At 40.2% G+C, this 24,060-nt stretch overlaps 1 long non-coding RNA gene across 1 annotated transcript in view; it reads right to left on the reverse strand.

Annotated features, from left to right (window-relative positions):
• Nucleotides 1–1,800: 1,800 nt before the first annotated feature.
• The window catches only part of LOC134357533 (uncharacterized), a 28,036-nt gene continuing 5,776 nt past the window's right edge, over nt 1,801–24,060 (reverse strand). The window contains exons 3-4 of the long non-coding RNA XR_010020641.1: nt 11,931–12,013; nt 1,801–3,927 (exon numbers count right to left, since the gene is read on the reverse strand). This is a non-coding gene — a long non-coding RNA (uncharacterized LOC134357533). The remainder of the gene's footprint in view (nt 3,928–11,930; nt 12,014–24,060) is intronic.

Raw genomic sequence — 24,060 nt, forward strand, 5'->3', positions numbered from 1 at the left:
GGTAGAATCAGATATATTAGGGGCATTTAAGAAACTCTTAGACAGACACATGGTTGATAGAAAATGGAGGACTATGCAGGAGGGAAGGGTTAGAGTAGTAACTCAGAGTAGGTTAAACAACATTATGGGCTGAACATTCTGTACCACACTATAATCTCTGTTCTAAAATGTTGGTTTCACCACAGATATGCAATCCTCCTTCACTTGTTTCCAAATGAAAGCTGTTGGGAAGCATCCTAGCTACACCTACCTTTGTGTGTGCGTGTAGAGCTCTATCTTTCCCAGTAGTTTATTAACTGCATCTGTGCTTCAAAGTTTGCTTTCAATCTTCACAATGTACCATTTTCTTCCAACGATCCATTGCAAGTATTAGTCAGCCATTGCCTAGTGGATAGTGTTGTCAGAGCTAGAAAGTTAAAAGGTTCTAGTCTTATTAATTGAGCCAAAACAATCAAACCTGCTGCTTTAATGGAATTCTGCATTGCTGCAGATGCAGACATTTAGCTGAGATGTTAAGACCCCCTTTGCTCTACCAAATGGACATGAAAAGGCCCGAGACTCTAAAAATGAGAGTAGAAGGTTTAGCCTGGTGCCCTGTGCAATATTTGACCTTCATTTGACAAACACTGAAACTAGGCAGCCTCATCATTATCACCATTAGTATGAAACTGCAGAAGTTGGAAGCCTGAAATCTCACCTCTGCTTCTCCCTTGACAGACATTGTTTGACCTACTAGGTGCATTCAGGATTTTGTTTTTCTTATATTTGTGTTTGCGAAGTACAGACTGGTTATTTGTTTTCCTACAACTTCATTATCACTGAGGCATCTTGGTACGGTTTCCTTCCATCCAGCTTCCCATTCAGATTTTATCCCAATCTCTTCATTTTACCTGCTACTCATACAGTGCAAGTGGTGATGATGGTTTCCTATATCCTAAGGCAAGGAACTCATCATCTTGGTTTAACCAGTACAGCAAATGTGCTTCCACTCTCCTAGCCTTCCAGAACCACAATAGGTTCCATTTGTTGGCACCTTCCATTTCAAGACATCATCCTTCATCGATTTCTATTTACCTCTCTCAACTTTGACCAGGGACAATGAGAAGGTTGGGGTGGGGAGGGAGGAAATTTAAGGGGCAGCTGAGAGGCATGTTTGTTTCTCCCCCCACAGGCAGAGAGTAGTTGTGATGCTGCTAGAAGAAATGGTGGAGATGCTATAATTAACATGTTTAAATGACATTTAGCCAGTCCATGGAAAAGAAGGGTTTAGAATATGGGCTCAATGTAGATAAGTGTCAGGTAGGCACCTTAATTGGCATGAACAAATTGGGCTAAGTAGTTCATTTCTATCCTAATTCTGTCTCTAAAAATCAAAGATAGCACCCCTATCGGACATACTGGTTAGTTAGCAGTACTAACCAGAAAGAGCCTTAGGTGTTTAGCTGTATATCTAGTTGTATATTTCCTCCCCGCGTCTTCTTTGGCGCAGCAGGTGGCAACCTCGCCATTTCTTTGGTGCTTGCCTGTTTTACGAGGTCAAGTTGCTAGCTCGACGCTACACCCAGCACGGATGGAAAGTGTGCAAGGAACCAGCCGGATTTGAACCCAGAACCTCTTGTTCCAAAGTCTAGGTGTGGATACCACTACAACACCTGCACAGACATCTGGATGCACAGCACATATAAGCCCCAAGGATTGTGGAACTAATTAGTGCAAGTCAGTTGATCTTACTTGGTCCACAAGGCACATTATTTGTAAATATAAAGAAATAATTACACTTTTCACTAAAATAAACACAATTGTGATGAATATTTATTGAATTCTACTAAAGTAAGCACAAAATAGTGATACACTGGGTATATGTGATATTACAGTAAAACATTTGAAGAGCACATTTTCAGCAAAACATGTACTTTTATCATAAAGCCTAACCTTTATACATATGCAAAATGCTAGTAAAGACTTACTTTGCTAGTTACACAACCTCTAATCAAATAATGTTTAAACACAGTAAATAATGATTACATGCATCAGCATTTAACAGTCAGAAACTGGAATAGTCTAGAACAAGCAGGAAGGCTTGAATGGAAGGAACAGCTAAAGAGGCATCAAAATATTTCTTAAGGTGGGCTTTCAGACCATATCTAACACAGCAGCATCTCATATTTGGTGGTACTATATGGTTTAGTTTAAAAGGGAGCAAACACAAAATAGCAAACATCCTTTTCATTCTACTTTTTCCCCTGTTCATAATAAATATTTTGCTTTTTTTTGTTCTTGATCAAAAATTAAGTCTAGCTTCTTTAACCGAAAATAAAATCAGAAGAACACTGTATCATTTGTTCCACGGTAAGATACTCAATTAATTAGATTCATGTTAAATTAAACTGACTGCTTAATCCTTTGAGTTTACAAATATTACAAGGTCAAAAGATTTCTATAAATTAATTTTTACATGTCCTTTGAAACTATAATTGTTTACCCGCAGAAGTGTAAGAGTATCAGAGATTAATGCGGCCTTGTTTACACTTAGACAAGGTTGACTTGGTGCTTAGTGATAACTGTGAAAAATATTGTCTCCAATTTATTAAATTGTTCCAACAGGGAAACGACCTTCCAAAAATAAAGTGATTAGGTTCTCTGTCTCCTACTTTGGCAATCTTTTCCACCACCCATTTGATGTCAAAAGACCTTCCAACAGCAAGTAGTCAGAGAAAATATTATATTTCATGGATGTGCGCTAGTTTTTGACTCAATCACTTTACTATTTTCAATTACCCAATTTTGATGTTACTGTGATACTACAACTTATTTTATCATGTTTAGTAGACTTCCTCTATTAATGGCATTGTTCAAAACATCAAAGTGCCTATCTCAACTCACAGTTGAGTATTTTAAAAAAAGATTTAAGATTTCTTAGAGCTATTAAAGAAGTGCTTAAAGGGAGAAAGCAATTTAAAAAAGGTAAGATTGCAATGCTGTAATTGTCCCCTTTTTCTCTCAGGCACTGTCATGCGTCAAGTATGCTGAAATTCAACTCTCCATTCAACAGGTACTGCTCCTATCCTAATAAATCCAAAATGAAAGCCACCAAACATTCAGAAGCAAGTCACTCGAGTCCAAAAATGAAAGCAATCAGAAAAGCATCAATATGCTCTCAGAACAGAAAATAAAAATAAAAAAAAAACAAAATCCATCAGAGCTACCTTGCCAAGGAGCATGTTTAAAATCCAAAATAGCACCATTCATCAGTGTCTCATATCCCGTGGCAGCACCTCTATCAGTTACCACAAGGAAACAATGCATTACGTACTATTACAGTATTTCTATACATAAAATTTACAGAGCTAAAATATGAGGTTACATAGGCAATTGAAGATTTCAGACATGTTATGAACTAACAAGCTTAATACATAGAAATAAAATGTAAGGGACTCTCAGCCTTTGTATGCTATTTATTAATGATGAGAAAGTGACATGTAGAAGTTGAAATTCTTTGGTTATGCACTTCCAATGTAATAATGGAAGACAATATGTTGCATGGTACGACAAGGCCTGAAGGCCCACCTGTATTGGTTGCTTTGTTGTTCACAGTTTGTACATATTAGTGTTCCAGTTTGGTAAAACTGCTGTTTGTTGTAATATTATCCATGATATATCAGTCAGGTTCAGAGTCCCCTCAATATGTTTAATCTAAAAGTTAAAAAAATAAACAAAACCAAACTTATAAGCTGTGCCACCTCATCAAGACCCATACACCAAGTCAAAGCACATGGAAGGAAAATGATTGAAAGAAAAGAGGGACTCCATCTTCTTTCAGCAAAATATAAATCTGCATCCATTGGAGGAGTCACAAGCAAGACTTCAGTTTTATTGTTCCCCATCTTGAAACCATTTCTTTTCCTGGTGGATGGTAGGAAGTATCTCCTGTAATGAAAATATAATACTACATAATGAACAGCATAACTTCTTAAAAGATTTTTATACTAAGATATTAAAAACAGGACTCAAAAACACAGTATTTCTTGAAGATTAAATTTTACTTTCAGAGTCACCACAACATAGAAAATGCACAAATTATCCAATAAGGAAAGATAGAATAGGCTAGGACTTTTATTCCCCTGGTGCGTAGGAGAATGAGAGATTTGATAACAGGAATTACAAATCATGAGAGGAAACAAATAGGGTAGATGCAAGCAGACCCTAATAAGGCGTCTCAGACTGATAGAATCTTTTATTCCTTTCCATAGATGCTGTTTGACCCAGGTTCCTCCAGTATTTTATGTGGGTTACTCTGGATTTCCAGCATCCACAGACTTTTTCTAGAGAGGTTGGGTGAGGTGAGAATTAGAGGTCATAGGTTAAAGGTGAAATAATTCAGGGAAACTTCGGGGGACCTTTCTCCATGCAGAGGGTGACGTGAATATGGAATGAGCTGATAGTGGAAGTGATAGATGTGGGTTCAATTGCAATATTTAAATTAAGTCTGGACAAGTACATGGGTGGGAGGGGGAATGGATGGCTAAGTTCCAAGTGCAGGTCAATGGGACTAGGCAGAACAACAGTTTGGCACAGACTAAATCGGCCGAAGGGCCTGTTCTGGTGCTACAGTCTAATTTGTCAGTGCCAGTGACTTCATTATTTCTTAAGATCTTTAATTTAGAACTAATAAAAAAATCTGCTTTCATAAGCCAAAGTAACCAAGAAATAAGAGATAAAATGAGCCGTTGAAACCCTTGTACCTGCTCCATTATTCAATGAAATCATTGCTGACTTTTGTTTTAACCTCCGTGCCACTTTTCTACATCAACCTTGTGGCTGTTGACTTCCTTCATTTCTAACATTCTATCAGCCTCTCAGCCTTCATCTCAATCTCTGTAGTGTAAATCAGTGATTCATATTTCTTTTTGTTTCCTCATACAGAATGTCGTACCCCTTTAAGTTTTATTGTTCATCCAGTAACCTGTCAATGGTACCAAACAAATTCTTGTTATTTCTGAGCACCAAGTGTTCCTCCATTTAGGAATTAGTTAGTGCTATTATTTTTATCCTCAAATGTCTCACATCACATAACTACTTTATTAATTGCATGTCTCTTTTTTAAAAAAAACTTGAGAGTTCGCCTTTCATTGGTTGAGCTAATTTATCTGTCATAATTTTGCTTATTCCCTCTGAAGTGTTTTAGGAATCCTCTATATAAACATAAGAGATTCTGCAGATGGTGGAAATCCAGAGTAACACACACAAAATGCTGGAGGAATTCAGCAGGTCAGGCAACATCTATCATCAGACCCTGATGAAGGGTCTTGGCTCGAAACATTGACCTTTTATTCCTCTCCATAGATGCTGCCTGACTTGAGGAGTTCCTCCAGCGTTTTGTGAGCGCTAGGAATCCTCTGTTCTCCTTTGTTCATATCTCAGCACTTAATGGCAGGAAGAGATTTGTAAATGGCAGCCCTTGCATTTACTGTCCATTTCTAATTGTCTTTAACAAGCCAGTCTTAAGGATATTCCATCTTGGTAGTGAACAAGTTGAAGGTCCTGCCACTGCCCTGTTAGATACTGGTTTCCATCCCGACCCAGCCAGTCATCAGAAAGGAATGGTGTTCGATCTTCCAATCAGGAAGGTGTGTGACTTGTCAAGAAACTGGATTTCCAATATGCATGCTGCCCTTGTCCCTAGGCAACAAGCTGGAAGGTAAAGTGGTGATGAACAACACAGGTAGTGATTTTTTTGTTTGTTTTATTTAGAGATACAGCACAGCCACAGGCACTTCTGGCCCAATGAGCTCACCTTGCCTAATTTTATCCATGCAATTCATTAACCTACTGACCCATACGTCTCTGAAATGTGGGAGGAAACTGGAGCACGCAAAGGAAACCCACATGATCACGGAGAGAACGTACAAACTCCTTATAGACAGGGGCAGAATTAAACCTGGGTTGCTGGTGTTTTAACACAAGTCAGTCTGTAGATGCTGGAAATCCAAAACAACACACAAAACTGCTAAAGGAACTCAGCAGGTCAAGCAGCATCTATGGAAATGAACAGATACAGTAGTCAGCATTTTGGACCAAGATCCATTTTCAGGACTGAGAAGGTAGGGGAAGAGGCCAGAATTTAAAAATTGGGTGGGGGGGAGGGGAGAAGGAAAGAGGCTATCTAGAATGTGATAGGTGAAGCTAGGTAGATGGGGAAGGTCAAGGGTTGGAGAAGGAATATTGTTACACTAACTGCTATGCTAACATGCTGCCTGAAATGAAATACTGTACAGGTAAGGAACGGTGTGCTAGACAGCTGACTGGTTCGTCCTGGCTGTGTATAATGGTTGGGCTCTGTCTGTTTCCGTGTTGATCCAGTCAAAATACTCCAGAATGTTGATTACGGGGAAACTTTCCCAATGATTATAAAAATGTCTTGTGTGAGAGCATGTTAGATTTCTTTTGGTGAAACAACATCCCTCAGGAAGACTCAGTGACTCACGCTAAAACACTAATGCTGAGGCACTATTTGACAACACTTCCCAAACTTCTTGTCAATGCTTTCCTAGTACCTGCTATTCCAGAATATTGACTATCTTTTAATAACAAGTTGAAAAGAAATCTTCAAGTTTAGAAAAGTAATCCATGCTAAAGTTAACAATGTATGCTACATTCTCTGTGGTTTAGCTCGGTGATCTTTTGTGATGAAATAACTTGGCCTGTTGCAAATCTTTACCTACAATAGGTTAAAAAAAAGCAGCTGTGCCAAGAAAAAAATTACAATTGTATCCCAATCAATCTCCCAGCTTGTATCCTGGCACAGCACCATAATTTTTTGCAATAGTTCCCATTAGCAAAATCCTGTGGAGCCGAGCCAGCTTCCTTCTGAAACTTTACAATCCTTTTTGTTAAAATAACAGCAGGAGCTGTACTTTGAATCACTGAGCTCTCTTGGACTGAAAGACTTCTGGATGTGTAGAATGATAGATGTCACGTTAAATCACTTCAAAGATTTAAGGACAGACCACACCAATTATAGTTGGCTGTGTACTGGATGGTCTGAATGTCAGAAAATAGAGAATTAAAGTTCAATTGTCATTCAACCGTACATGAATATAGCCAAATAAAATGGCATTACTCTGGGGCCAAGGTGCAATACAGTCATACACAGCACGAGGCACATAAGGTATCAGTAAAGTACAGTCACAAAAATATATTTTAAGTTGATCTCATATATTCATTAATCTGAGAAATTTGTAATGCTTCCAAGCTGTAAATGGAGGCAGGATTCTCAAAATTTCCTGACAATTTTGCTTCCATTTTCCAACAAAGGAAAGCTTCATTCTTAATCTATGCAAATATATATGGTGATTAAAGTTGATCTTTCATATAAATTGGTAGACAGTGGTCAAAGTCAGAGGCTTCAGACCTTGGCTTTCCAACCTTCCCCATCCTCACCATACTCTTAAATCGAGCCACATTTCAGCTCTCAACCATCCTGAAATCGGACCCTGGCTTCATTTCCAGTGTGGACGGTTTTTATGTACAGGCTCCTCAGCATTCAATACTAGGAACAAATATCCATTTCGTACTGGAGTTGCGAAGTAAGGGAGTGAGTCAGTGAAATAATGGTTCAAGATAATGGAGGTACTTGCATGCATCTTGCACACAGTAGTTACAAGACACTGAAGCTCTCCTGGTGTGGCCTTCTGTCACAGCAATAAGTATTTTTTTATTTTAATCATTAAAATCAGAACAAATTCTTCCCTTTCAAACGTTTAGGACAATGTACTGGATGCTAACCGTCCCTGCTCGCTATGCTGAATTCAGTGTAGGAAGCTGTGCACTGCCCGGCCTTTGGAAAACAGTAACAGCGTCTATCCCATCGTAGCAGAGTGTATCCACCTCCCTCAGCCAATGAAAAATAACTTCATGTATGATGCTGCGCTGGGGGAGGGGACTAGAGAAAGGAAAACTCAAAAGAGTAACTTACTGAGTTTATGGGAAATTCAAAAACTGCTCCAATTTTCTTTAGTTTCAAGCTATCTTAATGGATTTATTGTCCTTTTCTTCCCCCCCCCAAAAAAAAAGGATTAGGGAAATGTACAAAAACACCATTGTTTGGTTAATTCTTTACTGAAGAGCTTTCAGGAGTGACTTTAAACCAGCCAAAATGGGTTTCACTATTTACACTGTTGAGTAAAGGCGGTGATACTGAGATACATCTTAGGATGTGTTGGGGCATGTCATCAGTGATGTAACCTGGAGTCACTGGGTGTTTCGGGTCTTTCAACATCAGACACTGTTGCCCAGGCGACCCCAACCGGCATTGATCAGGCCCTGGATTGTGTCCCAGCAGCACTGATCCATGGGTCACACCTCTTGATCGATAGCCATTTTGAGGCTCGCTCAGCAGCCTCTGTGACGGTCCTGATGCCTCTTTTCTTTGTAGCCCCTGTCATGCCAAGGGGAGAGGAGGTTCTGCCAAGCAAGCAGCCAGTAAAGTCTCTACACCCCACCTCTGTAGGTGCCACGTGAGGGTTAGCTTACTTGTCGGTCGAAAGCCACTTCTATCATGCTGGTCATCGATTGGCCTGTTTGAAGCAAGCTGCAGCTCTTTCGCCATTGGTTGCCCTGTGTGCCACGGCACCAGGGTCGTTTCAGACCCCTCGGGGTATAATAATAGTATGTGGATTTCTTTTTTGGGGATCCAGATTCCCTCTGCACACTCCGCTGGCCCATTACCTTTCCCCTACGCCAGATTACCTTAACCAAAGCAGCTGGAGGAGCTTAGGGCAGTGCCTGTACCCCTTGTAGGGTACTCCACCGGGACCAGGGGCAGACCTAGCTCTGGCTGCTCTCACTACTTCCAGGATCTCCTTGCCATTGAACTCAACTGCAGGAGGGGGGAGAATTTACTAGGGGTACTGTGGTCTCTTAGCTCTCACTCCCTCCGAGTCACTGAGGGAGTTCTGAAGGTAGAGATCCATCTCTTGTTTGGAGCACGCACGGTACCCACTATGATTCTATCCTAGCAGCTATGTGGTGAATCCATGGGGGCTCGCGATAAAGGCAGCTTATTTTTTGTCTCCCACCACCCCTCCCCCCTCCCCCAAGTCTTCTATGCCCTTCTGCCTTACTCAGTATCATAAGCATACTTCTAGGAATGTTACGGAGCTCAATTAGTGGCAGTTTCTCTTCTTCACTTGTGACCCCCCTCCCCAATACTGCTTAGGCAGGGACTAGAGCACTTGACACAGATTGTGTATTTAGGCTGCCCTACAGTTCATCATGTAGGGGGCTTTCATGGCTTTCTTCTCCACTAAGCCAAATCTCTCAGTAGTGCAATGATAGTTGACATGATCTAGAATCATCTGTCAACATTTCCCTTGGCTATTGCCTCAGTGATATGCATTATGTCTTCCTCAAACTGCAGTCAGCCCCTCCCCCCTCCCCCGATGGCTTGCTGGAGGCCATTTAACCTGCTGGTGTTCTGCTACTCTGGGAGTTTTTGGCACTTGGAGGTGCTGGGCACTAAGGGGTGACTCTGGGCTGGTATCCTCCTGCGTCTCACCAGGAATGAATCCTCTACATTGTGTTGCCCTCTCCTGCTCCAGGTGCTTCATTTTGGTCTGATGCATTTTTAGACCACGCATGTTCTTACTGACCCTGCTACAAATGCATCTCACACTCTTAATCGATTATCCGTTCACACAGGTCGACATTCTTGGGTCCGTCCCAGTGGGGTGCTCTCCTCCTCACCCTTCTCCGGCTCCCCAGGGGGTATACATCGGTAAGCCTGTCTTCTCAGAAAATGCAGGTTGGGTTGCCGTCTTTCTGAGCTGTCAACCGTCTCTCCAGTGATCACCAACCCGTTCTTGGTTGTTACCCAGACTATTCCTGGATGTCACTAGCTGTGCCACAGCTTAAGATGCTGAGATACATCCTAGGATGTTGTGGGACACAACATCATCGATATAACCTGGGGTCATCTTGAAGGGAATGAGTGTTAATTGGGAAACAATTTCATTGAATGATTTCCAAATGTTTGACGCTTTTCTGAATTAACAGAATTATTCTATTCTCTTATAATAACTGACCATCTAATGATAATCTCTGCAGGAAAAGTACAAATTGTAGTGAAAATGTGCCTACTTCAATAATCACGGGCGTCACAGTGGAGTGGTTAGTGAAATGCTGTGTTTAGCAGTATATAGTGGTGCATCGCTAAATAAATAATAAAACAAAGTTTTGGGGTTGTAGCTAATATATAACAATCCAATCTGAGCTAACATCTAAAAGGAATTGTGCAGTCTCTTCCAGCTGCAAAAACATGTTCAGTTTAAAAGGATCCCCCTCTGGTTTGTAATTATCCTTATTCTTTTAAATCAATTAAAAAAATTGAAAAAAAAAAGGATTTTAAATCCCATATGCTTCCATTTCATATTTGATTCCTCAAATGGAAAGTACAACTTTTTACACTGGTATAGTACTAGGTTTCAATACCAGAAAGATAAACATGAGCTTGTTTAGGGAATTGTAGCTGAGGAAACCTTGTCCTCAATAGCACCCATTGTAATAGTCAGATTTCAATGGATAACACACAGAATAAAAATCTGCACACGTGTACAGATTTCAATGATTTGTGGAAACAAAATGTTTTTGGGAAGTCAATTAAAGACGCACATAATAAAATTCTCTTCCCCGAAACAAGTTGTGGTCATATAAAGTTAAAATAAATTATACAGATTTTTAAAAAATGGTTGTTTTTGATCTCCCATCCTGAGACATTCTGGTCTGGTTTAGCAGTAACATTTTCCTTTGTGCTGCTGCAAGTGCTGGGCAAGCCCCTGGCAATGAACTTCCAGGGTATATCACCAACTCAGTGCACAGCAGAAAATGGAATAGGTTTATTTATTTTATTTTATTGGGACAATGAAATTGTGTCAATTACTGATCCACTTCAGTTTATGTCCAAATACCTTCATGAGTTAGGCATGTTAGTCTCGTGAGACCATGGATTTGTGCCTTGGAAGGTTTCCAGGGCACAGGCCTGGGCAAGGTTGTATGGAAGACCAGCAGTTGCCCATGCTGCAAGTCTCCTCTCTCCACGCCACCAATGTTGTCCAAGGGAAGGGCACTAGGGCTGATACAGCTTGGCACCGGTGTCATCACAGAGCAATGTGTGGTTAAGTGCCTTGCTCAAGGACACAACACACTGCCTCAGCTGAGGCTCGAACTAGCGACCTTCGGATCACTAGACCGATGCCTTAACCACTTGGCCACGCGCCAACACCTTCATGAATGATGTTATCAGAAAACTCTCAAAATGACTTGTTAGTCTTTGAGAGATATATGGTATATTGAATTCCTCTTTTGATTAACAAAACTAATAAATGAAAAAAGATACCATTGGCAACTGATGTTTTTACACAATCACCCAAAATTAGTCTTGTAAATGAAGAGAACTGCTGAATTTCTGATCTACCACAAGAATACATGGAAGTATACAAGAAAGCATCTTACTACAATGTTCATTTGTGCAAATGAATTTAAGCACAACTAACTTAATTCAGTTAACTGATGTGTCAACTAAACTTATAAGTTTTGCCAAATGAAATTGAAATCAATTATTTTAGCAAAAAAAACCTATGGAAGGAAACAGACCCAAAATGTCACTATCCATTTCCCTCCACAAATGCTGCCTGCCCCGTAGAATTCCTCCAGTAATTTGTCTTTTTGCTTCAGATTCCAGCATTAATTGTCTCTTGTCTCAGATTTTTTTTAAAATTGCATTTATCTGCAGCCTGTAATTACTCAGATCTCTAGGTCATAGCTCTTTTACACTGGGGACTGCCTTGTTTGGCAATATCCGAACAAAACACAGCTAATTAAATGGCACATCCAAAAAAACGACAACTACAATTGTTCACCCTTAGATTTCTTACCAAGAGAACACTTCCATCCTCGTGGCTGCTCTTCAGCAGTCTCCAGATGTGATGGGTGACACCAGGTCAAAACATTGCCAGTCCTGAGAAAAGGGCAAGTGTATTATTGAAGGAGCAAAATAATAGCAAAAAGCAAAAAAACTGACATGTTCCACAACTGGAAAGAACAGTTAATACACATAATGATAAAATTTAATAATATACACATTTTAGCACAATATACAAATTTTGGAACACTGAGAAGTAATAAACATCTCATGTTCAGATTTTATCAGATTTAAACATTCATTTTTAGAGAGAGGATAACATGAAGCAACAATATTTTTAAAAATAATCCAGGAATACTGAAAACGTCAATATAGGCAAATTAAAACAATTCACATTTGGAAGAGATAAGAATCCTTTCTTTCAAGTAAATAATTCCATTAAACATCGCACACTTCATTTTATACGGCGTCTGAGACACCATTATCGCAGCATCTCCAACCTCATCTTGTGCATCTACCAGTAGTTCTGATTTTCTATTTAGGTCTTTTCGACAAAACTGGCAAAAAAAAACAAATTCACAAGTGGAGAAGATACTAATCTAAACAATAATAGTTTTCACCAAGTGGCACCCAATACCTTAAAACATTGTTATGCTTGAAGAAATAATAAAAGTCATAAAGTACATCTCCTCATTAATTTGGAAATATAGTACTTTGTATGCATTGTCTTTTCATGTGTAGTCAAAATTAACTCATGAAACAATCTTAATGGATCCAAAATATAGAAATGCCAAGAAAAATTCCATTAGGAAATGCCCCATTATCTCATTTAGCAGGAAAGGCATTCAGCAAGTGTTTTGATACAAGTGCAAACAGCGACTGTTTAGCTCACTGGAGTGGTACAAACTTAGCATATGGAAAATAAGCCGCACCTGCAAAGAGTGTTCCTGATAGACTTGAACAAAGATGCAAATTTGAATCTCACCACAGCAGTTAGAGATTACAAATTCAAGTCTGAATAAAGTGCGTGGTGACCATTAAACTCTTAGATCGGTGTAAAAATCCACCTGTTCATTAGCGTGCATCAGGGAAGGAACTCTGCTGTCTTCTCCCATCGGGCCTAAATACATATCCATGGGCTTACTTGTAACTGGCTTTTGAAATGCTTACGTATCAAGTTTCTTAGTTCAGGGTCAGCTAAGGATTGACAGAAAACTTTGGACCAACCAGGAACATTCACATCCCTGAGAATAAATTTAAACACAATATGGATAACTTCCTGTTTAAATTACATATCAAGCTGGTTTATCAGCATTTGCACAGAAAATTTAAACAAGCAAAACTCTATCAATACAAGTCATTCTTGAGAAAAATAAACTATTATTGTTATATTAGAAGTTCATTCCAGAAAATTGCTGCAGCCATTCCACCACTTATCTCCAAGCCTGAAGAAGTAAAAATACGAAGGGCAGTATTTTGCTTGACGAAGCATAGAGACAGTGTAGTAAAGGTGAGGACTGCAGTTGCTAGTGAGTACTACAGCAGTAAAACTTTGGTTGAAATAATATCACTAGTGTCGTGCATTGTTGCCTAATCTGAAATTGAGATACAAATGCACAAAGAATTGAAGTCAGAGAGGATCTGCAGTAGTAATAGTTCTCTACACAGTCACGTTGGCATATAAACAGGTAGCTTGAGGTCACGTTTCCAGGGATTTTTCCCTGGAGGGGCCGCTGCTTTGAGTCACTTCCCTCGGATGGGGCTGCTGGGCCCCGATTCTCTCAGAGATGCTATTGAAATTCTGAGATTTATGGATCGGATTGTAGTTCATATTGGCCTCTTTCAGTTCTGTGTTCTTTCTTCATGCTCTCGCCCACTCTTTCTTGTTAGCAACTGGCGGGCTGGGGCTTTGGGGTTTGATGTTCTTGTTGTTTCTCCACATGGGTTGATCTGTTAGTTTTGTGTGAGGGAACGGTTGGGGTGCTTAAGGTTTGTGAGCTTTTGTTTTATTTTCCTGTTCGTGCAGAGGGAGACCGATGTCTTTCTTTCAACGACTTTATGGTTTTTCTGTACTTTTGGCTATCCTGGAGAAGACATCTCAGTTTTATTCAGCATACATACTTCGATAATAAAATGATTCATTGAAACTTTTGATTCTTTGAACCATCTTCTCCAAATCTCTCATTCATTATGGGGAACAGTGTCAACATTTAAGGTTGCAGAGTCAGACTCCTAACCTGGGGTTTATACTGTGCCAGGTTTGTGCATAATGCAATTCAGCCTGGGATGGTTGACAGGTCCGTGAGAAAATGGAATAACTAGAAATGTAGAGTTAACGATGAAACTTCAGCTTCAACTTTATCAGTGCTTACCGGGGGGAAATTAAATTTCAGCCTAGAACAGTGAGGGGTTCCCACCCCGAGACCCACAGACCACTTGGTTAATGGTAGAGGTCCACGCATTAAAAAAAAAGTTTGGGAACCCTGCCCTAGGATGACGATCAGACAAGGAGCCCAGCAGTGGAGGGTTTTAGAAGGAGGCTAAAGAGAATCAGGTTGGTCTAAGCAATTTACATGCACAAGCTTATTTTGTGTGCAGTTAGGTCAGGAAGGTGGAGGTAAGAATGTAGGTGGCACTATTTCAAAGTAAATTTATCAAAGTACGTAAATGTCACCATACACTATCTTGAGATTGTTTCTTGCAGGTATTCACAGTTTAACAAAGAAATGCAATAGAATCAATGAAAAACTACACACAAAGACTGAAACGGACAATGTGCAGATTAAAAAAAAGGAAAATAATACTGAGAACACAAATTGTGGAGTCCTTGAAAGTGAGTCCGTAGGTTATGGAATCAGTTCAGTGTCGATGTGAGTGAAGTTATTCACGCTGGTTCAGGAGCCTAATGGTTGAAGTGTAATAACCATTCCTGAACCTAGTGACGTGGGATCCAAGCCTCCTGAACTAACTTCCCAATGGCAGCAGTGAGAAGAGAGACTGGCCTGGATGGTGGGGGTACTAGACAATGAATGCTGCTTTCTTGTGGCAGCACTCCTTGTAGTTGTGCTCAGTGATGGAGAAGGTTTTGCCGTTGATGGAGTGGGCTGTGTCCACCAGTTATTGTAAGCTTTTTGGTTCATGGGCATTGGTGCTTCCATAATAAGCCATGATGCAACCAGTCAGGATATTCTCCACTTGGCAACTATACAACTTTGTCAGAGTTTTATATGACATATTGCATCAATGCAAACTTCTAAGACAGTAGAGGTGTTGTTGTGCTTTCTTTGTGATGGCACTGATGTGTGGTTCCAGCATATAATCAAAGGCAAACTATCACAAGTTGTACTGTGGGTCCAGTCTCATAAGGTGGAAAGTAATTCAAAAGTAGGTGGTTATGCTTCAGATACAGAGTATTTGTGAGACCACATACAGACTAATATAGAGTTTTGACAGTTGTAAGCCTTGAGGAGGTTACAGAGCCAGGTGCAAGACAGATCTTAAAATTGTATTACCGGATGTTTCACAGGCACATTTTGCCTTCTGGGCTACTGAATTGTGAGCACCCCTCAAATTAACCTTCATGGGGATTGTGCACAGCAGGCCAACAAAGTGCTACTTTTCAGATGTAGCTAAGCTTCTGCACCATTTTAGTTTATCCAAAATATATTTGGCAGCTTGGCATTTAGGCAGATTTACAGAATTAAATATTTCAATGAGTGTCAACTGCATTGCTTTAAAAAAAAACTGCCAAAACCTTGATAGGCAGTAAAAACAAGCTTCTCAAATATTAAAAAACCCAATACCTTCACATTTTCCTCAGATAATCTAAACCTATAAAAATATTATTTTCAGTTCATATGTTATATAAAATATTGTGCAAGAAACCATGATGTATTACACTTGGCCTATCCTCATTTCTTTTAGAGGCAAAATATTTTTTCCTTGCAAAACACTCCTTTCAAATGACGGTATCAGTTTCAGAGGTCAAACAAGGACAAGTACAAGAACAGACGCGATTCCATCCAATATAACGAAGCATCCTGGGAAATGGTTTCAGGCTGTAGGTGGAAGGGAACATTTATATGCAGGTCTTCAATCTGGTTTAGAGCCAAAAATGTAAATGCTCTGTTCGGTTTACCTAAATGTTGAGTTAGATTAGAAATGAGCTTCTCACATTCAGAAAAGAATTAGTGGAATATTCTCACATTTATTGTACTCCAAGTCTACACAATGATATTATTTTAAGTACCATTTGTTCTGGCGCCTTTCATATGAGGTGGTTTTAAAATTTACATCGATTATAGTTTAGTGTGTGAAGTAACATTAAAGTTAGTCACATTTTCAGTGCAGATCAGATCATAAAAAGGCATGTGTCCTTCAAGAGAACACTGTGGAAAATCTGACCAAGTATTCAGTTTTGTGGCATTTATATTAGGCATTTATCTGAGGAAAACAGGACAGATTATAAATTTGGATGCTCAGCATCCATTTTTCAGAAGTTAACTGGCCTTCTGAATCCCAGCTTTGGCAGACAGTTAATTCACATCTCTGTTGAAACAGATGTTCTTGCAATGACCAATTTCCCTGAACTGATATTAGGCCACTTGCATCATATTTTAATATGGGAGGTTCCTACTGATAGGCCGATTTGCTTTCGAACAGCAATCTAACCCAAGGAAAACTATACAGTTAATCTGCAGGTTACCAACAACTTATTGAAATATTGCCCAAATACAAGTCACATTTCGAAAATGACATCTCTTCCCTAATCACTAGCATTCACTTGCACCCCTGCAGACAAAGCATCCCACTCTTTTCAGTGCCCTCTTATATCTGGTTCCCATCTTTCATCCATACTCACAGTGGTCAGGTGGATCTTTTGCTGGCTGTCTCACCACAATGGCCCCACCAAAGTAATCTCAAGACCCAATCTTGGGGACTGTTCACCCGTTCACCCAAATTTCCAGAACAAAAGGAGAATGTCCATAATTTTCCACGATAGATACCCAAATGGAAGCATCTTTTAGGATCACAAAAAAAAACTTACCCCTATTAGTTTTGTCCTAAGATATGATCAGCAATGCCAAATGGCACAGAGCTGCAAAGCAGCTTAAGCCTTATTTTTCCCCATAGAATTAACAAACGCTAGTTGACATCAAAGCGAGAGGACTGTCCAACTACTGGACAACACAGGCAGAATGGATGAGATAGGCCAAAGGGCCTGATACCATGTATAATACAAATAGGTGAAAGGAAGCAATTTGACCTTCACAGTTATGGTGAATGCCCCAAGTTGTGCTTGCCAATGTAATAGAAAGCTTGGTTAAATTAGCTCACATTTAATAAATTGAAATACTGAATTAAACTGTACAGCAAGCACACAGAAGAACAAATGATCACAATCTGGATTTTTCATTGGAACATTTAGTACAAGCCTTTATCATACAAAGACCTAACAATTGATCAAAGCCTAGCTCTTTCAAAGTGAACTTAAGAAATACATATTTTTCTAGCAAAGGAATATAAAAATCTGGAACAGTTTCCGTCAAAAAGCAGTTAATCATTTTAAATTGAGAGAGAAATTTTAGCTAGCCAAGAATACTGGGCAATATAGAACCAAAGCTGATGGATGTAGTCAATGTGGATCATTCACTATTTTGCTAAATAGTGGAATACACTTGACAGTTTGAACTGCTTCGTCCTTTGCTTTCTGGTAATAAATGCTATTGGGATAGGAAATGTTGTTATGCATCTTGATGGTGAACTAATTAATGTAGATGAGATTCTGTTGGATTGCTTTTGAGGACTGGAAAACAATATTTAAACTACAGGTTTAAAATGAACAAGTTCCTTTCATCTTGAGTAATTTTCCAAAATTTCATGTCTTTGAACCCAAAATATTTCAGCATGTTAAAAAATACTTAATGCATCAACCAACTCCATTTGCTACAGCATGCTTACGCTGGCTTCTGTAGATGCAACTAAGATGAAGACCTTGAGCTCTGTTGAATATTCAAGGTGAGGTCTCAAAAACAAGCATTCGTGCTTTCAATTGTTCCAGATGTCACACAGCCTTTTCTGTTTTAATTTCCCTCAAGGTCAATGGCATATTTTCTATTAGAAATTCCTTAGAATCCCTAATAGAATGCAAGGGAAAAAAAAAGTTAGATACAAAGGATTCTGTAGTCTTATGAGGAGAAGGAAATTAGCCCAGTGTCTTAGCTCCACTTACATCATTAAAAAAACACTCCATAATCTACTAGACAGGCAACTCGTTTCTACATTTCTACACATCAAAAATGGTTCATCAATGATAGAAAGCTATACAGCATCAAGGGATCTTCATTACCATTTTCATTTTTGCATGAGGAATGTTGGAACCATTATACTTAAGTTTTCAACTTGAAAGTTCAAGTTGGATACACCGGGACCGGATGAGATGTACCCCAGGCTACTGTGGGAGGCGAGGGAGGAGAATGCTGAGGCTCTGGTGATGATCTTTGCATCATTAATGGGAACGGGAGAGGTTCTAGAGGATTGGAGGGTTGTGGATGTTGTCCCCTTATTCAAGGAAGGGTATAGAGATAGCCCAGGAAGTTATAGGCCAGTGAGTCTTACTTCAGTGGTTGGTAAGTTGATGGAGAAGATCCTGAGAGGCAGGATTTATGAATGTCTGGAGAGACATAATATGATTAGGAATAGTCAGCATGGCTTTGTCAAGGGCAGGTTGTGTCTTATAAGCCTGATTGAATTATTATTATTTTTATTTATTTATTTATTTGAGGATGTGACTAAATATTGATGAAGGTAGAGCAGTAGATGTAGTGTATATGGATTTCAGCAAGGCATTTGATAAGATACCCCATGCAAGGCTTATTGAGAAAGTAAGGAGGGATGGGATCCAAGGGGACATTGCTTTGTGGATCCAGAACTGGCTTGCCCACAGAAGGCAAAGAGTGGTTGTAGACGGGTCATATTCTGCATGAAGGTCGGTGACCAGTGGTGTGCCTCAGGGATCTGTTCTGAGACCCTTACTCTTCATGATTTTTATAAATGACCTGGATGAGGAAGTGGAGGGATGAGTTAGTAAGTTTGCTAATGACACAAAGGTTGGAGGTGTTGTGGACAGTGTGGATGGCTGTCAGAGGTTACAGCGGGACATCGATAGGATGCAAAACTGGGCTGAGAAGCGGCAGATGGAGTTCAACCCAGGCAAGTGTGAAGTGGTTCATTTTGGTAGGTCAAATATGATGGCAGAATATAGTATTAATGGTAAGACTCTTGGCAGTGTGGAGGATCAGAGGGATCTTGGGGTCCGTGTCCATAGGACGCTCAAGGCAGCTGCACAGGTTGACTCTGTGGTTAAGAAGGCATACGGTGCATTGGCCTTCATCAATCGTCTAATTGAATTTAGGAGCCGAGAGGTAATGTTACAGCTATATAGGACCCTGGTCAGACCCCACTTGGAGTACTGTGCTCAGTTCTGGTCGCCTCACTACAGGAAGGATGTGGAAACCATAGGAAGGGTGCAGAGGAGATTTACAAGGGTGTTGCCTGGATTGGGGAGCATGCCTTATGAAAACAGGTTGAGTGAACTCGTCCTTTTTTTCTTGGAGCGATGGAGGATGAGAGGTGACCTGATAGAGGTGTATAAGATGTTGAGATGATTGATCGTGTGGATAGTCAGAGGCTTTTTCCCTAGGGCTGTAATGGTTGCCACAAGAAGACACAGATTTAAGGTGCTGGGGAGTAGGTACAGAAATTCTAAGGTAGGGACATGTTTGGCACAACTTTGTGGGCCAAAGGGCCTGTATTGTGCTGTAGGTTTTTCTATGTTTCTATAATTATGAAAAATCATTAATCCTGAACAGAATACAAATTAATTTTACAAAACATCAAAACCATTTTTATTGCAACTTCATTGCACACTTGGAAGTATAAAAACAATGGTAAAATAGAGTTTGGCAAACCTCGGTCTTGTTTGCCAATTACATCCATCTATGCCACCAGAATAAAATCCTGCTGACTTGTATTTCTCTCGTGGAGGCAGGAAGGAGGTGCACCAGCCTAATTTATTCTATCCTCCGGATTTTCCAAAAGAACTTGCATGACTCATGAATACAAAGAGAAGTCAACTAATTGTATTACAGCAGCTATATTACTGGTCTTTTAATGTATAATCATGGACTAAAGCAATTCTAATTTTTATTTGCCATAAATATCCAATTGGTTTAATCTTGTTCAGAGAAGAAAACCACATGTCCTTCTAAACTAGCATGAAATGTATTTGCAGATATGTAGGCGTGTTTTACATAACGTAGAAGCATGGAAAAATAATTTGCTTGTTGATGGCTGGTTAATATTTTAACTTCATACAAATGAGAAGAGTGGTAAAGGATAGTCTACAATGCAGGATTTATAGGCATCCGTTAGTCTCATGAGACCATGAATTTGCGCCTTGGAAGGTTTCCAGGACGCTGGCCTGGGCAAGGTTGTATGGAAGACCAGCAGTTGCCCATGCTGCAAGTCTCCCCTCTCCATGCCACCGATGTTGTCCAAGGGAAGAGCATTAGGACCCACACAGCTTGGCATGCGGGATTTAAGTACATTCAAATCATAATAGAGAAACAACATCCATTTCAAACTCTTAAACTTACATTTTACCAACTGCTGCTATACAATGCAACAAATACCGTGGATTCTGGTTAATTAGGCTATTGGTTAACCGGGACTCCCATTTATTTGGGACACTATGCCACTTAATTAGAACAGGAAACTGTTGCTGAGCAGTTTCTAACATGCATCTGTCACGTGGACTTGCATGACCCTTAGACAATACACTGTTTAAGAGACATCAGTCTTTTTTTTTAAAATAGCGTCTGTTGTGTATGGTTCTGTTCAAAAAGCAGTGATTTTTCCTCACTGATAGTTGGTGAGAAATAGGCAGCAAGACAAGTCGGAACTGTTTTGCTCGCTGCGGTTTCAAGCACTCAGGCTTGATGATGCCAGAAATGAGAATGAACCAGTCTTCACTACTCAACAAATTAGGAATTATGAAGGTATTGACAATCATCTTGAATGTTACAATGAAAATGAAGATTTGGAGGATGCAATCGTCTAAAACATTGTATGAAGGCAATCAATCATCTGCAATAAATGTCTGTGCTTGTTTTGTTCATTTACAATCGAAAGAAACAGCAGTGAGTTCCTCCACTCAATTATTAGGAAATAACACAGTTTTATAGTATTGTAGGGGTATTGGTGGCATTCTAACTTGCTCTGTATTTCATTTAAATACATAAACTGTTACTCAGTTGAATGGCAGTTTAACTTTTTTTATATATACCTTTTAACTATTTCCATGAAACTCCAGCTAATTGGGGCAGCTGCATAATTAGGCCAAAATGTGCTGGTCCTGATATGTCCCAATTAACTGGAAAACACTGCATAATTTTAAGCACAACAGTAAACAAACACCTAAAAGGAGGTTTTAATCTGTTATCATTGTTTACTTTGCAAAAACAGCACAGTACAGGTCCTTTAGCTCATGATGTTGTGCTGACATTTTAACCTACTCTAAAATGAATCTAAATTTTCCTAAATAATTTACACAATGTGCCCTTTTCCAAAGATGTTACGCATTGAGGGGGAAAAAGGCTCTATATACCATCTAAAATTACTTACGATAAAGTTCAGGCTATAAGTATATCAGCTGCATAGCTAATTTATGATCCATGATTAGACAGGATTGATTTAAATATGATCAGGCCTCAGTTCTCCCAAAATTACTCATCACTCCAGAATCAACTTGGAGATGAAAGCCAAGCGCCAGTTTCTTTGTTCCACAGCCAAATGCATCTTTGTATCAATTTCCCCATTCCATCTTATTCCCATTCACATGTTTGAGGTGCTGCTGAACAGGCTTTTTTTTTACTTAACATCTGTTCAGCAGCCTGTTGGTTTATCCTTACCATTCCCACTGTGCCAAATTACATTCCAGAGTTACCACATTCGAAAACTTTGCTTTTACTCTCCCAATTCCCCGCCTATGAGACTTAACATTATTTTAGCCATGAGTCCTATCTGCTGCTCCCTCTACTGGCACGGATGTTGATCCTGTCCTCTCTCATCCTGGTCCACCCTGCCTCTTTCCCCTTCTACACCCTTTCCACCTACCCATCCTCCCACTGGCTCCCATCTGACCCTCCCACCTCCCTCCTCTGATTCCAAGCTCCACCTTACTCTCCCATCAGATTCCATCATCTTCAACCCTTTCTCGATTCTATCCATCACCTCCCAGCTTTTGAAACCATTTCCACTCCCCACCTGCCCAACACCCTATCTGACCTAGATCAAACTGTGGCCTGCAACTCCTGCTCCACCTCTTCCCCTCCACTTTTTTTTAAAAATTCTGGATATCTCCCCTCTATCTTTCAGTTCAGATGAATGGCAGTGACCTGAAACTTTGGCTGTGCATTCCCTCCATAGATGCTGCTCGACTTGAGTTTCTCCTACACTCTGTATGTTGCTCTAGATATCAGTATCTGCAGTCTCCACAAAAGTACAACCTCTCTGCTTCTGAAAAAAAATTGCAAGCACATCCCCAACACCACCTCCCTCTTCAAAATACTTGGATGCAGTGCCACCTACCAAATCTGGGTTACTTTTACAACTGCCGAATAAATTTTCTTAACCAATTAAGTCTAAAATAACCATTTTAAGTTTCAACCTCTAAAATCTTGCTGACCCACCAGTTTCCCACAGTGGTGGATACAAATATCACCAGATTGAACTTGACTTCTTGCAACCTTGGTGTTCAATTGACTCTAACGCCTCTGTAACAGTCAACGCATGTCCTCTGTAACATTGTCCATCAGCAACCTATGTTGCAGAGTTATTCTGGGATACAGTGTCACTGTGAACCTCATTACAGTCTACACAAATGGTGTTGATATTGAGAGGGTTGAGAGCTTCAGGTTCCTAGGTGTGAACATCACTAATATCCTGCCTTGGTCTAATCATGTTGATGTCATGGCTAAGAAAGCTGAGAAAGCTTACCAATACCTCTACTTTCTCAGGAGGCTAAAGAGATCTGGCATGTCCCCATTGTATCTTACCTATTTTTTTAAATCAATAATTTTTCATACAGTCTGGATGCACAACAGCTTGGTATGGCAACAGCTCTGTACATGAACACAAGGAGCCACAGAAAATTATGGATACAGCTCAAAACATTACAGGAACCAATCTTCCCTTTATGGATTCTATCTACACTTTCACTGCCTCATTAAGGCAGCTGCATAAACAAAGACCCCTCCCACCATGGATATTCTCTCCTCTCCCCTTTCCCATCAGGCAGAAGGTACAAACCCCTAAAAGTGCATATACCAGGCTCAAGGACAATTCTATCCCACTTATCAGACTCTCCAGCGGACTTCTTGTATAATCAGATAGATTCTTGGCCTCACAATCTACCTTGTTGAGATCTTGCACTTTGTCATTTACCTTGTTACGTACCCCGTAACTGGGTTGCCAAACCAGCAGAAATGGATCACTCAGTTGGAGTCTGGATTACTAGAACTAAGAAAGTTTTATTAAAGAAACAAGCAACACAGTAATCGAAAGGATAATAAATGCAACAGTTCAGCAATGATAAACACACGTGCACAGAATTAAGATAACAGCATCAATCAAGCTCTATCGTTGTCTAGGGGTAAATGACAGTTCAGTCCAATTTAGTTCAGTTCGCAGTCATCGTTGCCATGGCGATGGACAACGTGGGGGGGGAAGAGAGAGGGGGAGGGGGAGGGGGAGGGGGAGAGAGAGAAAGAACACGAATGGGAATGACTGATCATTCAGAAACGGCTTCCACTCACAGACCGGCGATAATTGCTCACAAGCAGCTTTTGGGCGGGTCCTTGGTGATGTCACCTGAGGTCACCAACTGTGACCCCTCCTCCAGATGCGGTCGATCCTCTGCAGTGAACCCGGCACCCAAGCAAGGGCGGACACACACCGGGTTCCCGCTGATCGTACCTTTCCACCCTGTGCGTTGTCCGATACTTCCCACCGACTCGTGAGAGGCGCACCGCTTCCAGGGTCTCGTTACCTCGGGTGTCGTGTGTGCCTACCTTAGCGAACCG

The sequence above is a fragment of the Mobula hypostoma genome, chromosome 16, assembly GCF_963921235.1.
Source record: "Mobula hypostoma chromosome 16, sMobHyp1.1, whole genome shotgun sequence".
NCBI lineage: Eukaryota > Metazoa > Chordata > Chondrichthyes > Myliobatiformes > Myliobatidae > Mobula > Mobula hypostoma.